General features: G+C 39.7%; 1 protein-coding gene across 9 annotated transcripts in view; it reads right to left on the reverse strand.

The window, feature by feature from the left end:
- chd6 (chromodomain helicase DNA binding protein 6) overlaps positions 1–2,226 on the reverse strand; it is a 101,252-nt gene extending 99,026 nt beyond the window's left edge. For 7 of the 9 annotated variants that reach the window (XM_051415089.1, XM_051415094.1, XM_051415092.1 and 4 more), the window contains exon 1: positions 1,530–1,733. The gene's annotated coding sequence lies outside the window, so the exon portion shown is untranslated. Of the gene's footprint in view, positions 1–1,529; positions 1,734–1,951; positions 1,977–2,132 lie in introns of those variants that run through there. The other 2 variants (XM_051415087.1, XM_051415088.1) reach the window with 2 other exon arrangements.
- Between the last annotated feature and the right edge of the window lie 15,073 nt (positions 2,227–17,299).

Here is a 17,299-nt window from a genome sequence, read left to right on the forward strand (position 1 = left end):
CACAATGAGTGAACGAGTAGGCAGAGAGACAGACAGACAGACAGACAGACAGACAGACAGAGAGACAGACAGACGCATTCATTACAGTCTTCAAATAGCCTGGGCTGCATGTCTTATTGCCGTGGGAGGACAGACGCACCAACACGGGATCAACATGCAAAAGAGAGACCGGGGCGCCTTCTTCCTGTGAGGTGTTTAACCTTTCGGGTCACCCAGTGCTGTGGGGGGGGGGGGGTCCTGAGAATCAAACCAGCAACCTTTCAGCTCATCCCGAACTACAATAAAGTCTAAAGATTAGACGGTTAAATACATTCCTATCTATAGATTACAGGTTTGATATTATTCCAAACAAGAAATCCTTTTCCATGAACAATACAGGATTATTATTATTAACCGGTAGGCCTCTTTATTTAATGATGAAGTGTCTCTGGGTTATTACAGGGTTATAACAGGGTTATTACAGGGTTATTACAGGGTTATTACAGGGTTATTACAGCGGTGGGGACACACACTCAGAGTGACTACAGTTCAAAGGTTTCCCTCTCACCAAAACATTACAGCCACCGTTCAAATCAAGTCGATTTTATCTTGTTTGACTTCAGATTTGCTGATGTGAGGAGTTAAAATACAATTTCCAGAACATAAATTATTTTCCAGGATTTTAACCAAATTCCAGGTCTTTTCCATGACTGGAAAACTCTTAAATTTTCCAGGTTTTCCAGGTTTTCCAGCCCAACATCATCCTGACAGGTAAGAAAACATCCTGCAGAATATCATTTAAAAAACACATCCACCTTTTACAGTTATATCCACATTCAACCAATTATACACAATGATTTCTGGTTTTTTTTTTTTTTGGGGGGGGGTTAGCTCCTGACACCCTTTGTCTATTTGCCCCGTGGGGGGGGGGGGGGGGGTTACACACCTGGGGCAAACAGACACTATCACTGTACCTGCATGTCTCACCTGTGTGTCCGCAAACATACCTTACTGCTAAAGCTGCTAATGTTTCGTATAAAGGTAGATTGAGGGTGGGGGGGGTAGGTAGTGTGGGTGGGGGGGTAGGTAGTGTGGGTGGGGGGTAGCTAGCAGGCTAACACAACCTAGCTTCCACCTCTTTTTAACGAACGCTAGCTAGTCGCAGAGGCTAACGCACTGCTAGCTTGAATGTTGCACCGGATTGCCACAAGTTGAGGAGAAGGGAGGAGGAGGAGAAGAGGAGGAGGTGGGGGGAGAAAAAATAAGTTCCCGGTGAGCAAAAACACCGACTGGAGATTAATAACCCCCCCCCACACACACACACACACACACAGACGGAGACACTGTGTCCTATTTCCCCCACGTTAGCGCCCGGTTGCTACCGCGCTAGCTCCCTCCGCTAGCTGTGTAATGTCACTGCATCGCGGGGTGTAAATACATTATAACTGCCCCTCTCTGCTTACACGTGTGGAACAAGCCTCTGCTAAACTCCTTCTCGGGGAACATCTCTCCGCGGATAAACCCTCTCTTCTCCCCCCCCGGCGGCTCACCTGCTCCGGACACCGGACACACGCTCTCACCGGCGGCACATCCTCTCTCTCTCTCTCTCTCTCTCTCCCGGTTAGCCCCGAAAAAAAAAACACACTGGCGCTTCTTTTATTTCCAAGGACACAAAATCGCCATGACAGTTTAGAAAAATGCATAAAAAATTAGCAGGCGAGGGGAGGGAGGAGAGAGAGGGGGGGAGGGAGAGAGAGAGAGAGAGAGAGATGGGGAGGTGAAGGGGAGGGGTGAAGGGAAAGAGGAGGAGGAGGAGGAACTCCGCGCAATATCTGTTTAATCCACATAAAGAGAGAGTTTATTCAGTCTGGATGCCGGAGAGACACACACACGCACACACACGCACACACACACACACACTACAACAACAACAACAACAACAAAAAAAAAAAAGTTAAAGTGCGCTTCTTACCTAAAATGGCCACTGCAGCAGCCAAAACACAAACAACCTTTATTAATGTATTTATTTGTTAATATATATATATATATATTTATTTTGGTGTAAGTTTTTGAGCAGCAGCAGCAGCAGCAGCGGTGTGTGTGTGTGTGTGTGTGTGTGTGTGTGTGCTCTCCACAGCCCAGCCTAACCTCACCGTTTGGATCCAGCACATTCTTCCATTGGCTGCAGCCTCGGCGCAGCTGGCCCCCATGTTTATTTCCATTGGCCCTGCAGCTGTCAAGCAAAAAAAGGCAAAAGCGAGTGAGTCTCTCTCTCTCTCTCTCTCTCCCGGGTTTGTCTGAGAGCTATCGCGGCAGCCCCAGGCAACACCATTGTGTATTGTGTGCGGTTCTCCCCCTCCTCCCCCCCCCTCTCTCTCTCTCTCTCCCTTCCTGGTGATTCGCATTGATGTGAGGCTCACGCACATTGCCTGTTGTTTGTTCTAGGTGCTGTTGTTTTCTGTTGTTGTCCTTACCGCAGACTTCGTACCCGGCTGCCTCCTGCTGTCATTGAAGGAAAGGGAGAACAAAAAAAAACAACCCCCCCTCACCTCACCCACCACCTCACCCACTACCACCCCTCCTCCGATGCAACAAAACGAAGGGGTTTACATTTCTCCTCCACTGGTTGCATCCACCGATCGATCCATCATTACCGGGTTTGAAGGGCGGAAGACTAGAAATAAGACATTTTTCCCGGATGTTCAGTTTGTTTGCTGGATTTAAAATGTTTGCAGCTTTTTATCTGATGTGGATGCAGTGTGTGTGTGTGTGTGTGTGTGTGTGTGTACTTGCCTTCTTTCCCAACTTCACCCTTAAGTCCTGGATTTCTGCTTCTCACTGTTTCCTGTTATTTGGAAGATTTGTTTTACTAAATAAAACAATAAAAGCAGAGAAATCCACCCAGTATTACCCGATTGAGACAGGACAACCATATGGCACAACATAATGTGTAATTTAAACTCTATTAGGGTCAGGACAACTGTTATAACACCAATAATGTGTTTTTTAAAAAAAGAAGTTAAAGTTCATACTTCAACCACGTCACATTAATCAGCAGATTTGCTCAGTCGACACAATCTAAGATGTATTTCATCCATTGAACTGTTCGGGGACCCTCATCAGAGCTGGCTGAAAAACCCTTTTTAACCTCTGGCCTCGCTGCAGTGATGTTCAGGTGTACTCCAAGGTGTATCAGTACGCCATGACATCACTGTTGGGTGTGGTTACAGAGCACAACCAAACACACATGATACTCTTTAGTGAAGTCAGATTTAAATTTAGTTTCATTTATTTACCACCTTGTGTTGTTAGACCTTCTATTGAGGGGAAAAAAACTCCCCAAAAAGTCTTTTAACAGGTAAAAAATGAGTCACTGAGACACGGTCTCTGATACATGAAGATAATTATAACATTATTAAATATATGAGTGTGTAGGATTTACTGGCATGTAGGGGTGCAGTTGCAGATTGCAGCCCCGTCGCTTCACCCTCCCTTTCCAAGCGTGAGGGAGAAACTACGGTGACCTTGAAACACGCCAAACAAACGTGAACACCCCTATCTACAGCCAGTGTTTGGTTTGTCCCTCCTGAGCTACTGTAGAAACATGGCACTCAGCATCCGTGGATAAAAAACAGCTCAGTCTAAAAACATAATGATTCTTATTTTCACTGTTGAAAACATAGTTATGTATATTATATTCCACGTCTGCCAATAGATCCTCCTAAATGTTACACACTGGACCGTAGTAATATGCTTCTAATATGGTTTCACCTACACCTTCTGCAGTCTCTAAAGTCCAGAATCTTTTAATGTGAAAGCATTATTATTCATCAGAAGTTACCTGATCGATGCAAACTGTGTCCTACTTTCTCTGTCCATTGTCAGTGTTTGTGTAATGTAGGCGTCAGGTTTCTCTGCCACTCTCAAGTTTCATACTGGACCGCAATTGGCTCATGCCAATCATGCTTGTACATGTTACAAACTCGTGAGGACAGAGAAACTTTCTGCCTTCAGCGGATGAAAACAGACTTCTAGAGTGTTAAACTCTGCATCGACATCTGAATGTAGATGTATGTAACGTATTTGAGTTGAGAGGCGGTTTTTAAATTACTTTTTAAACAAAGTTCAAACATCAGGGTGCAAAATTCATGAGGAGAAGAAGTTGCATTTCCCGTGCAATTATATTTATTTACCCTGTGCAGCTGCCTCCTGCTGTAATCTGTGAGATTTCATCCATCTTTCAGGGCATTTTTTAAAATATACATGACGATCAATATTCAACCTACCAGCACCTGACTGCTACCTGCTGATGCCACTAATTCAATAATCTGTGCAGATAATTTATGTGTAATGATCCATCAAACATATCTGTATGTATAAAAGGTGTATTTAGTGTTTATATCTCTTATTTTCTATCTCTATCGTCTATTTTATTTTTATTTTATGTGTATTTTCTTTTCTATCTGATCTATTTATCACTCGTTTTTTTGTATCTTGAGCAGCTGCAAGACAATTCCCCCGCTGTGGGATCAATAAAGTCTATCTCATCTTATCTTATCACTCATCCTCAAATCAGACAAACCAGCCCTCTGGCCTTTAATTCTGAAACTGCATGAACAACCAATTTGTGATTTTTTTTTTGTGTTACAAGTTGAAACTCATCATTAAAAAGTCCAGAGCTGTCTGGAACCCAGTATTCAGAGTGAAATACAACCGTTTCATCAACATCTGGACTCACTGCTCTCATCTCTTTGGTTTTCCTTTGGTTTAAAAGCATGACAGGCAGACTGAGAAGATAATCCTGAGTGTGCTGCGTGCGGTTCACTTCACAGAGTGTCTGAGTGCTGAGATTTGAATTTTTCAAGCAGTTATCTCCTTCTGCAATTTCAGGTGCTAAGATGCAAAGCACAGAAACCTGACCCGTTTCTTCAAAGTTAAAATTAAAAAGTGATTTTGTAGTGAAAACTCAAGACTCGTATCTTCTTAATCGGTGGATATACTTTGTAGATTGTTACAGAGTGCATTGCTGGCCCTCGTGACCTCCATGTGTAACAGTGAGGATAGCGCTGTTGCAGGTTTCGGTCACTCCTTGTATGGAAGAAAAATGGTGAACTCGCTCCAGCCTCGCAGAATATGAGCTGAGACCCTTTTCTGCATCATTAATGTCCACTAAATTAGACATACACATCATCCACCAGGCAACGCTTATTATCAGCTTAATACAATTTTACCCCATTATATGTATTCATTGCTAGTGCCCAACAAACACATTGTCTGCTGAGAGAGAACCAGTTGGTAAAGTCCAAATGTTTCTGATATGTTTTTAGCTTCTCCTGAACATTTCACCTGTTTACTGAATGCTTATTTATTTTGTATCCCTTATTGTGTTGCGTTCAATTTTTTTCTTATGCCAAAATGCAAATTAAACTAAATGGATGGACGTCAATCTGTGAGAGATTTTTCTTTTATTTCAGAAGAAGCAGTCTGAGCTGAGCTGTAGTAATATTTTAAATAATTGAAATGTTTTTCTGCATTCATCACTTTTCAACCTTTCCAGCACTGCTACTCTTCTAGAATTAAACTACAATGATGCAGATGTGTGGCTACATATATATATATATATATATATATATATATATATATATATATAAACATATGTAATATATAAAGACTTGTTAACCTTGCCTCTCATCCTCTGCTAAAGAAGATATAACAGATAGATTGATCAACCCTGGTCTTTTAAATAGCTAATTAATGTGAAATTAATCAGCAGGAATTTGCTTTAGCAGAAATGTAACGGTTAATGCCAACAACTTTAACAAAGTTCATGCTTTATGAAGTATTTATGTTTGCTAATTAACTGTTAAAGGTTATCTATATGAGATTTAGAACATTAATATATCAGCAAACAACTATTATATCTAGATATATAGATACAGAGTCACATGTTGTCTCTCTCCCTCTGCCTGTGTTGTATCGCAGCCTCTCTGTGCTTTGTTTCCATAGCCGGTCTGCTCCGACTGAAACTGCTGTTTTTATCATCTACGTCGGTGAATTAAGGATTTATTTCCACCAAACCAGAGTTGGTGATTGTTGGAACAATGGAAAGACTAAAAAATATGTTTCTGTCCACTTTGAATGAGGTTATGATGTTACAATGATATGCAGGTTAAAATGACCATTTCATTGTGTATGGAGTCTGACAAGAGATAGCGTTATTAAAGCTGTAAACTAAAGGTCGGCCTCTGTAAGGATCCTTCTTGTAATGTTGTCAGACACTTAAAATAACAAATAGAAACTGTAAGTGGCAAAAGCAACAACTTATAGCTGATGTACTTGGTCTTGTGCATTGGTCCTTATCTGTCAGGAATATTTTTGCATCTAACTCTGAATTAAGTGTTTATTTCCAACTAAACCAGCGTTGGTGATTGTTGGACTGTGAGAAGAATAAAAAAGATGGTTTTGGTGCTGCAAGTGAATTTTGTATATATAACCTTTAAGTGTGGTGATTGGACTGAACAGCATGTACTGCCGAGATGAGCGCACTCATTTACACATAAGACATGTAGCTGATGCTTGTATCCAGAGGGACACTGAGGCAGGTAGGAGCTCAGTGTGTTTAGGACATGTTTGCAGGACAAACTGCAATGACCGGACTCAAATGTGCGACCTTTCAAACCCTGTGGCAAACCTTCAATACACATCATTTGGAAAGGCGTGTTGTACTATATTTGCTTGTGATGGGGTGCTGTGCCTTTGTATTTACAGAACTGCACTACCTGTGTTTACCCTCAGCTGCACCACCGATGTTCTTTGAGGTTTATTAGACTAAAGGTCATGGTTTGTATCCTCTTGAGAAAATGCTGAATGTGCCTTTAGGCAGTTATGAAAATCAACCAGTTAAGCACAAATAATTTGAATCTCTTGATTTAGATAGTTTAGATTCAGAAGTCTACATCTTGGGTTGGTATGGTGACCAGGAACCACAATGTCCCAGGTTCATGTCCGGCCCAGGTCCAAGACATGTCATTTCCCATCATCTTTCTAATGCCGGATGTAAAAATGATCCCAAAAATGATGAATAATAAGAAGTCTACAGCCACAATGTATTGGTCATTATGCAAGAGGAAGGCTATATGGTTCATTGAAATTCATCAGCCTCAGTTCATCTCATAGACTGTCTATAATATACACTGCATACACTTATATACAGTCTATGGTTCAGTTGTGCTTTGAGCTTTTGCATCCTAACAAGCTAACATTAGCACAGCATGCTTATCTTAACACGCTCCGCAATTAAACACTTAGTGAGCTAACGTTTATCAAATAACGCTCTTATTTTTCGATTACTATCACATCTTTTCGAGTCAGCTTGTATTTTCAAGTTGAATGAGGCTCAGATCTTCTCCCTTTCAGTAACACACATTTAGCCAAAGCTCCACTGCAAACCTTCAGCTCTCTATCAGAGTGAATAAACAGGGATTATGTGGCAGTCGTCTCCTATTCAGTGACATGACAAGGTGAAAGACTTTCTGTTTCTGAAGGCTGAGTTTTTCAACCCTTTGCCATAACTCTATGTTTCTATACACTTTCACTCTGCTTTTTCACAAGCGCTGCATAAACACTATTACTCTGATTGTATTATTCCAATAACATAATAAAGCTAAGATTTTCAAAGACTTGCATTTGTCTTTTGATTCACGCAGACTGCTTGCGCTGAGATCTGTGTTAATACTGTTTTTCAGATCCAAGAGGCTTCATTAGGAAAGTGTTTTCCTAGATTTCATTATGTGATCATTTCAAAGAATAACATAATCACACAATCAAGTCTCTATTCCCTGGGTAAAGATGGAAATTAGTTTGACTTTTTTGATGAAACAAAGACAAAAACACCACAGATTCTAACACCAAGACATTTCTTTAATCTGCAGCTTTGCCCTGCATTGCATCATGGGCCAAATTTGTATGTGTGAGTGTATATTACTTAAAAAATCACATCAATTTAGTAGACGTGCACAGTGAAGATGGGAAATGTGAAAGGCCTCAATGGGGTCGGTGAAGATGTGATTAGTATAGAAAACACTGATGGCGTCTAGACACTGGTGATGGTGATGAAGGGATGAGGAGAATGCTGAAGATCTGGACGTGATAAGGAGTGGACTTCTGATGAGCTCAACCTGGACACTGATGAACGGGAGGTGAAAGGGGTGGAGGAGGGTTGGCAACAACATCGCACTACAATGACAGCTGAAAGCAGCAGAGAGGAGAACGAATTTAAAGTTTGACAGCAGCAACGGGATTGGCTGGAGGAGATCGTGGCTAGGTCTGACTGGTTGAACTGAAAGAGTGAACGCCCACAGTCAGCTGATTAGACAGGAGAGTGAGAGAACTGTGAACGAATGAGGCTTAATGAGAAGGTCTTCCTGCTGCAAGTGCTGTTTTAGATTTCCTGAAATCACTTTGTAATAAATAATCTGAGCAGAAAGAAAAGAGCTCCACCTTCAGAAACCTCATCAACCAACAATTTAAGTGAGAGAATCTTTCGGTACCACCCATACACGAGAGCATAAACAACACAGCAAACAAAATGAATTAATACACATTTTTATTAATAACAGACAGAGTAGCTGACCATGTTTCTTCTTTAGCATGGCACACATTGACTAGTTGTCCCAGTCCTCATTGCAGTGTGTTGCTTTCTGGTGTAGATGTGTCTGTGGTGCTGAAAATGTGTTCAACAGAACCTCCCTTGAGATGCATGAGAGAAATCTGCGGCATGGTAATTGAAGACAAAACTTAAATTTCACAAAACAAGGTCATTACCATCAGCTTTTTTACTTCACTCAGAAGTTTTAAAGACACTTAAAAAGACATCTTACTGAACCAGACAGTCAGAGTAAAAAGTGTGTTTTCATTGATAAAGTTAGTTGTTTGTTCATTTCTAAAAGAATATTTTATTTAAGGCCCAGTGTGTAATACTTGGCAGCAACTGAATGCATAAATATGTTTTCATTAGTGTATAATCACCTGAAAATAAGTCAGTGTTTTTGTTCACACTGGACCTTTAAATCAAAGATTTTACAGTACGTTTGGTATTAGATAATAAACCCTTATTTCTGTACAGTTAAGAAATCTTTCATTTGAATCATCACAAATCAACAAATATGAATCAACATCATCACAAATGACATTAGAAACCTCAGAAAGAAGAGAGCGCTCAGGCATATACATACAATTGTGTGCTATTTCATAATCAAAAGTTTAGTTATGTGTGGATGACTAGTTAAATTTCTCATTATCTTTGGATGGCAAAATGAACCAGTTATCCAGAGAAAGCAAATTATTATTTATCCAAGATAACCAGTTATTTAACCAGGAAAAGTCCCACTGAGTTACAGTAACTCTTCTCCCAGGGAGTCCTGATAATAATATAAAGAGATTTTAAAACGTGGACAGGGGACAGGGAAGAAGAGCATCAGGGTTTATATAATAATATAATATAATATAATAAGTTTAACCTTTAGCTTTAGACAGCTAAAAGCTTACCTAACAATACATGGCTGACTTGCCTACTTCCTTTAATTAATGGCTTCACTTATTTTTGTCCATTTTCAGTTTCATCCATTTCTTTTGGTTTTTGTTTCCACTCACTGAAGTTTCACCCACACATTCAGACTCAGTCCCGCTCACTTGACTGTAAAGCCGTCAATGTATTTAGTTAGACTTTCGATAATTACCACAGTTTAACTCTCACAGTCTTATCAGTGTGATTCAGCACTTCCTCTGTTCTGCATCTTGAAAGAGTGCAAACAAACCCCTACTTCTCTTTTTGTTGTTGTGCTGTGTACAGAACAGTGTTAAACACTGTAACACCTCATTGTGGTGACTCTGTCTCTACTGTAACGTTTATGAAACAGTTTAATAAAGTCAAGAATGTGGTCACTAATAATGTTACTTACTAAAATAGAGAATGAATCAACACCCTTGACCCCAGTATCTATGGACGGGTGCTGAATCCTCAAAAAATTTTGAGTTTTGTAAAATAACAATGTCATTACAGTGTTTTTTGTCTTTATCTTATTAGTTAGTTTGCTGTGTATAGCGTTATTGAAAACAATGTTCAGAGCCATTTTTCTATTGCATAATAAACCACCTACCTATGAAGAAACTGGGAGTTGAACTGAAAATGAAAGTTGGAATAACTGCTGTGCAACACGCCGTCTCTAACGTTTATTATGTGTTCCAGTAGAAATAAACCGCACCACACCAAAATAAACTTCACATCTCTGACTAGAGCGTGCAACAGAGAGCTTTAGCAGCCATTGATGTTAAAAACGACACCATGTGCAACAAATCCCCATCAGCTGATAGACAGCCAATGTCAACAACTTCCTCTTACACACACATAAACACAAAACACACAACAAAGGACGTGACTGAGCTCTGATCCATATATAGAAAACGATCTGATGATTTCCATTTGTGAAATTATTTTGTTGACTGATTCAATGACAGTTGGAAAAATGTAATCAGAAAATCTGAGTCACTGTGTTAACACACATTAACATGGATTACGAAAAACTGAACGTATGAGTGAGAGCTAACACAGCTGAAGGTTAAACGTACTGTATGTCCAAGCATTAGTGCTAAAGAACAGACTTTGTAAAAGTAAAAATCCTAATTTATCCATATTAAGAGGTTCTACACTTACATGTTTGCACAAAAACAAAAACAAAAAGGATGAGATGTGCTTTGCGTCTCATTTTAAATCCGTGCTAAATGCTGTGAGGTGCAGTCACAGTGCAGCAAACTATTCAGGCAGACGAGCATCCATGCATACATAATTAGTATGCCAGCCATTGTAGATGTTTACCTGACTCTGTCTATCCTGCATTTTCTAAATGATGCCTCTTCGGGGGGGGTTGAAAAGATGAGAGCAACGCTGCATCACGCATGTAAAAACTAGGATTTCTGTTATAGCTGAATGTGGATGTGAATATCAACCGCTGTGTTCTTTGTGCCTTTCCGGCTGTGTTTAACAGCACTAGAAGGCATCAAAGCTCCACATCCTGCAACTGTTCTTCACTCATGCTGAAACAAGCACTGCGTATCTGTAGAGATAATCTTTCCAGAAATTAGGCCACTTTTTGCACATTTTTGGGAAACAAATTAAGCCCCAAATTATGTGTTCCAGGCCAACTCTGTCCCCTCAACATCAGTTACAATACATTTCATTGGGTTTTTATGTATCCTAGACTATATATAACATATTTATATACTTATATATATTACCTATCCCAAGTGTTTTATATTTATTTTGGAAAGGACATCCCTTAAAGGTCCAATGTGTAAATGGAATATTATATTCATAGGTATGTTGTACTTTAAAATGCCCGGGGGTCGCCTGCTGTGGAGTCCACCATGTTGAACTTCTGTGTTCCTACAGTAGCCCAAAATGGACAAACCAAAGTCTGGCTGTCGATGGAGGCGTACCATAGTCTCTCTTTAACATTTGGAAGGAGAGGCTGACCCAATGGAGGTATGATCTACTACACCGCTAGATGCCACTAAATCCTACACACTGGACCTTTAAAGTTCATCAGTCAGTATTAAGGATTTAATCTGATCAAGGACCCAAACTCCAAGCTCTCATTTAAAAATGAAACGACAAATTAATGAGAATGAGAAGAGCAGATCTCTCAGTTTGGAACAAAGCTTTGAAGTGTGTTTCTAATCAGCAGAGCTGGATGCTGAGTCCACCAAGCGGGACGGCGTTTGGCCGAGGAAGAGTTAAATTATTCTGCATCTGTTCCATGCACCCCTGCAATCCCCACAGATCCTGCGTGCTTTCTCATGCTTTCTCTCCCTCCCCCCTACCCTCTTCATACCTCCTCCCCTCCTCCACCTCCTCCTCTTCTACCTCCTTCCTTCCTCCCCTTGCTTGGCCTCGAGCCCAGAGCGAGCTGGAAGGAGGAACAGATTTTTTAGGCCTTTCTTCCCCCCTAAAAAAACGTTCAGATCTTGCGTTTCTCGAGTTTTTGTGACCCAGATGTAAAGTGTTGATTTCCTTTTGTATCCTCACCCATCACTACAACCTCCACCAGGAAATAAACAGCAAAATGAGGCCATTTCTGCATCTTAGGGCTTGTGAACTCATTGGCCGCTCTGCCCACATGGCTGCTGAGTATCACATGTGTGCGTACACCACACACATCATTTACTAATAATCTTTCCGGGGGTTATACCCCCACCTCCACATTCTCTGTTTCTTCCAGCGTCTTATATTCTGCTCTGCTCTGCAGCAAATAAACAGCCTCAGTATTTACATCAAGCACAAAGTAACTGATGGATCCAGAGAGAGATGCAAATGGTTATGAAGCGGTTCATTAAAAGATTATGACGTGGACACTTTATAAAAAGGAGTAAGTAAATCAGATCAAATTAAGATTTAACATATTTTTATAGATTTAAATCAAGGGAGATAATATTCAAACAAACCATTCATTTTGTAAATACATTTAACAATTCAGTTTATTAAAAAAATAGCTTCATTTTAACATTTAAAGTCCCAGTTTGTTCCATTTCACCTTTTAATTAAACTGTGGCACCCTGAAAACCTTGATGTGAAAAAAAACCTGGCTCACCCACCACAAGTGTAACAAGAGCTGCCTTCAAACTCTAACATTTAAAAAGGTACAAAACACTCCAGCTGGTGGAAAACAAGAGCTCGTTACACACTGCAGTGGATTAGCAAAGTTTTGATCATGCAACCGATAACACGGACAGATAAGACGGATAATTATTTGGTCAATTTATTGTCTGATGAGTTAATCACTTTTATTGTCTTATTATATGTAATGACGTTTCTGCAGGTGTCTTTTGGTCTTCTAGTAGGGAAACTGAGCTGTAAGCTATATGTTCAAATTAAATGAAAGAAACAAACAAAAGATATAAAAAAAATAAAGAAATATAGCAAGTATTTTCATGTTTGTGTCAGACTCAACCTCATTGGCTACGTACAGCTGACATATCCAAGTAGTTGTACTCCAGTTCACACGGTGAGCTTTCTGTGTCCTTAAAGCAGATACAGACACATAGATAAATAAAGATATTAAGCTAAACAGATAGGAGCTATGTGCTGGCAGGATCTGGATATAAAACTATTTACAGTACGCAGGTCAGATTGCTGCTTTATATACAGGGTGGTGTGCATGCTAGAATAATGATATTATGTATTATTTTACTGTGTTTATCTTTTTAATCTGGCTTTTACTTTGGAGTAATTGTTTTTGTAAATATCACATTGACATTTATTTTTAGCGTGTTTAATTTTTTGCCTTTCACAGTTTTATTTATGTTTGTTCCATTATCTTTATGCATTGTTTCAGCTGTGTGAAGCACTTTGGGCTGTGTGTCTGTATGAATAAAGTTGAGTTGATGCACCTTTCCTGCATGTTAACACAAATATGTGGAGTCTGAAACTAGATTCATGGAAAAGCCATCCATTCTTTTCACAAGCGTAAGCTGATTAGGCCGTGTTTTAACGTCACGTGTCACATCAGATTAGTGATATATATCGAGAGAAAGAGAGAAAGGGGGAAGTTGCATCTCAGCAGGCTTCTGGAGACAAATATTCCTCAACGTCTGTGTCGACTAACATGAATAATCAGGAAATAATTTTCTCTTCTCAAAGTTTAAGAGTTGTTATGTTTATATTTCCTGAAACTTCTGCTACATTAGAGAGAATTACTCATCTCAACCTTTATTTATTTATTTATTTTAATATATATGCAATAGTTGTATCACACAACACGAAAAACACAACAAAAATAAGTAAATTAAAAAACTATACACAAGGACAATTGGACAAAAGGGCGGGAGTACAATAAAATCACTGCGACTAAAAAACAACTGAACAGGTTTGACATTGAACAATAATCATTACGTAGATTCTGTAACGAGGAAGAGGAAGACCAGTGGCATTTATTTTTCTATTGCTAAGATAAATATCCAAAGTTTGGTTAAAGCCACTTAACCTTTACTTTGAACTTACACTGGTAAATATTATTTTTGGGGTTCTGGATGAAAGAAAATGTTCTCAGTTGAATACAATTATTCTTTTAGGTAAAATATTTAGATTTAAAGCTCAATCAACAACACATTAACCACTGTAAATAAAAACAACATAACAAAAATAAAATAAAAATGTTTTATTGAACAGTGGGACAATATGTAGTTTGATATATGCTCAACTTGGTTAGTTCCCCATGTTTAATTACTGTCGGTCTAATTATTTGAATCATGAATGGATCCTATTAACCTTGTGTTTATATATTCATTTATATATTTTAAATTTAGATTTATTTACCTTTATTTATGTACATCTCAGCTTTATTTATGTCTCATGTGAAGCTCATCCAGGTAGAGCAAAGCAACAACACTGCCAGAGTCAGGACTTCGGTTTCCCTGATTATTTATATACTGCAGTTAAAGCATGTTGCTAACATGCTACAAGGCGAGATTGAGCTCTCACGTTCACATTCACATGCTTAAAATGCATGTACTCATGGTGAGGTGCATGTATTTTTAGTTAGCTGCTTGAGCTCCAGGCATCCCTCACATGTCTGTTGTTATTTTCAGTCTCAACTCATACTGAACTGCAGTTAGCTTAAAGGTCTAGAGTGGATGGGATTAGTGACATCTAATGGTGAAGTTGCAGATTGCAAACACCTGAATACTGCTCCTCTCACCACTCTCTTTCCAAGCATTGAGGAGAACATACGGTGGCTTTTAGGCAAAAGAGTGAAAGGCCCAATCAGGGAAACATGGCAGTTCAACGTGGCCGACTCTGTAGATATGAGAGATTTATTGTGAGATAACGAAAACACAACAATTCTAATTAAATAATTATGAATATTCTATTCAGTTTCTGCCCCTTAAATCCTTCACACTGGTCCTTTAAAAAGCAACAAGAATTGGTATTTGTTGTGATTTGCTGACCCCGGTTTCAGAGTGCAATTCACTTTATGAACCGCTGTTGTAAATATGGACAGCTGTACATGAGCATTTGTTTTGATTTTCAAAAACCAAGCCAGTGCAACAACATAAGACATAACATGCCAGCTAATATTACTGACTACACAACAGCAAGAAGGCCAGTTCACCGTCTGCCTGAAGCCTTTTATTTCATGAAGCTCTCATCAACGACTAATAGCCAGTCCCAGGTTCACTCTTGTCCAGCGGCTTCTTGCTCCTTTCTTTTTCTCGTCTTAGCTCCCTCCGTCGTCCTCTTTGCCTCCGCCATGATGTCAGTAAAGGCTGCTGAACCCAGTTTCCTGTTCGCCTAGCTCCAGTTCTGATGCCCATTTCTGCATCGCTCCCTGTCAGCATTCCCCACCAGGGGGTCCAATCCACTCCTGTGCAACAGGTGTAAAGACCAACGCTCTACCAGGGCTCTGATGAGCTCCCAGTCGGACTAACTGAGCTAACCAGCAACCGTTGAGAGAGTGTTGAGGCGGAGCAGACGGAGGACATCAGAGGGAAAACCAGAAAAAACATCTTGTCCATAAAATATCCTCCAGTTTCACCAAAATCAGTGATATAGTTGGTGGTGTGTGACTTAGTGCTGTAAGGCGTTTACAACCTGGAGCCAAATGTTACATAGTGTTAGAACAGGTGTGGGCACCATTCAGTCTAATAGTGTAGCATCAAAATGATTTTGCAGCTGCTATTTTAAGGTAGAATAGTTTATATAATGTTGCTTTAAGGCAAATGTTTGAGTTCACATCACGTTGGAGATAAATAAGTGAAAGACCTGCTTGATAGGCTCCCTTTGGCAGGGATTCAGATGCATTCTGCTTATTGATTATGATCAGATTGTTCACTGAATTACTAGTGTGTATGTAAAAATACTCAATGTAACTGCATGGCATGTGCTTCAGCCCATCTGCGACCTCCTGAGGCTGAATATTTTGGGCAGCACCGTTCTAATTTTACCACGAGGCTCCTGTATACGTCTTATATCCTGTAGGTGTCAGGTAGCCATATAAACTAATGTAAACCAGAGGAGCAATAACGCTGGGTATTTTTAATTTGCAGAGAACATACAGTTTGCACACAGAGCACAAAAGAGGGTTTCCCTGAAGACATGAAGGTTACAAACCGCCGTGCCAGGATGTTGTGCTTGTCGCTCATGTGTGAAGCCACACAGACAGACACAGCTTGGCTGCTGCAGTTCCCCTTTGGCAGCCATGTTGGCTCCACAGTCTGGTCCATGGCTGTTGCCATAGTAACTGATGCTGATCTGCTGAGTGTTGGGCATCTCGCCCTGGCACGGCTGTGGAGGACACAGTAACATATTTGCAACAGTCGCAGCAAAATGAGATTAAGGAACAACTGCTTTCTCCTGAACGCCGACCTGCCAAGAGCTGAGATCAGGAACTGATTTCACCTCGGTTCACAGGGACAGTTCAAAACATAAAATGTGCTTCACTCTCATCCAGAGTGGGATGTAGTCAATGGGATTTACTGAGGTTTGGCTGTAGTTTGATGGAGCTTGAAAGACTTGAAAAATTATATTTAAAAAAAAAACCAAAAGCATGTCTCTGCCCAAATAAAATAAGATAAACACACACACACAGCACATTTTAAGAATAGAAATGTGTGTTCTTTTATTTATATCATCTTTTTAAAAAAATCTATTTCACAGTTTAGACATTAGTAGAATGATTAAGTACAGTGATGCCTGTATAAAAAGCTGTGTGCGAGATGTTCAACCTGAGGTCTGTGACATGGAAACCTTTGGGGGGGCGAAACATTCTTCACTTAGTAGCAGCACATAAACAGCAGAGGGCATCATGCTACAGTAGTACAGGACCTCTCTCTGTGCAGGTCTTCTCAGTTCAGCACAGTTCAGTTCAACAAAGAGTCTAAACACTCAGTAAAAAAAAACACTACAGAGTTCACAAAAATCGAATCTCTCACACATAAACGAGGCTGAAGACCAATTTTAAATGTATTGTTCTTTGATTGAGCTTTGATGTATTTCAGAACCAAAACATCCTTCATGTTCAAGCTCTTAGTCTTTAGTTGCATAACTGACACATCATGTGTAACTATTTTCTCTAATCTGTAATGTTCTATTCATTTACTGTATATGGACTATAAAAACATTTGACTCGTACACTATACACTATATATAATCTTTATATAACATGTTTGACCTTCATTTAACAATATTATAGTTTATTTAGATGAATTACTTACTGAATTACACTTTATTAGAAGTTGAAAGGTTTAAGGTTTGTAGCCAATGGTAGAT

The sequence above is a fragment of the Dicentrarchus labrax genome, unplaced genomic scaffold (assembly GCF_905237075.1).
Source record: "Dicentrarchus labrax unplaced genomic scaffold, dlabrax2021, whole genome shotgun sequence".
Classification (NCBI taxonomy): domain Eukaryota; kingdom Metazoa; phylum Chordata; class Actinopteri; family Moronidae; genus Dicentrarchus; species Dicentrarchus labrax.